Raw genomic sequence first — 924 nt, 5'->3', positions numbered from 1 at the left:
GCGCGCCACAATATTCACGTGGGTACACGATTCAAGTCAAAATAAACTATGAGAAGAGTGGAAAATAATTTAGTATATAATAAAAGTGTTTTCTTGACATTTTTTTCAAGGTACATCTTTTTTTATGTGATCACATTAAAGCGCATCTGCTAAAATTCGAGTAAAATACTGCTTATATATTATATATTTTATCCTGGGGTGGCAATGCTTTTTCTTACATCCTCCCCTGTCTGGAGCCATGAAATAGCACCTACCTGTCGCTGAGAAATATTTACTGGAGTGTAAATTTTAAAAAAAATGTTTCAACGAGCCTCGATCTGCTCCATGGGGGGCCTTTGTTGACCTTACCTTGAAATTGGGAATTCTGTTGTGCACAGGTCGAGGGAAACTGGCCAGGTTTTTCACTTCAATGTAGTTCCATACTTTATGGCGTATATCCCATTTAGTATCTCCTAAATGTTAAAACAACAAGTCTCGAGTTAAAGACAAACCTGAAGTCAAGTAAAGAACACAACAACATAAAATAAGACAAGAAAAGAAAAACCTTGATTCGTTTTTATGACTGACTCCATTATGCGGAAGAGTTCAAAGTTATTTTCTTTATTAGGCTTGTGTATGAGATTAGCTAAATCTGCGCAGAATCGATCACCGCGAGATGCATGCCGGGTAGAAAAGTGAGTTACGTCCGACTTGCTCTGGTGTCATGCTGACGTGTGCCAAAAAACTCGAGAGGGTGCTCGCTGCAGAGCCAAATGGGAGGGGCTTGAGACATCATTGGTCCAGATGCACCGCCGCGCACGCAGGTAGAGTTCGTTCGAACTGATGTACAATCTGTATCGCACTGTAAGAAAACTGTACTTTAAAGATAAACTGAACTTTGAGATGTATATAAAATCGAAATCTTACATTTATCGCGGTCTCGAC

The 924-nt window shown here is 39.5% G+C and overlaps 1 long non-coding RNA gene across 1 annotated transcript; it reads right to left on the bottom strand.

The window, feature by feature from the left end:
• Positions 1–201: 201 nt before the first annotated feature.
• Positions 202–673, bottom strand: LOC107575688 (uncharacterized). Its single transcript, XR_001607924.1, has 3 exons — positions 545–673; positions 344–452; positions 202–213 (listed from the first exon to the last, which is right to left on the bottom strand). It is a non-coding gene; the product is annotated as an uncharacterized lncRNA (long non-coding RNA).
• Between the last annotated feature and the right edge of the window lie 251 nt (positions 674–924).

This window comes from Sinocyclocheilus grahami, unplaced genomic scaffold (assembly GCF_001515645.1).
Source record: "Sinocyclocheilus grahami isolate Dianchi unplaced genomic scaffold, SAMN03320097.WGS_v1.1 scaffold2818.1, whole genome shotgun sequence".
NCBI lineage: Eukaryota > Metazoa > Chordata > Actinopteri > Cypriniformes > Cyprinidae > Sinocyclocheilus > Sinocyclocheilus grahami.
This window is presented reverse-complemented; position numbering and strand designations above follow the sequence as displayed.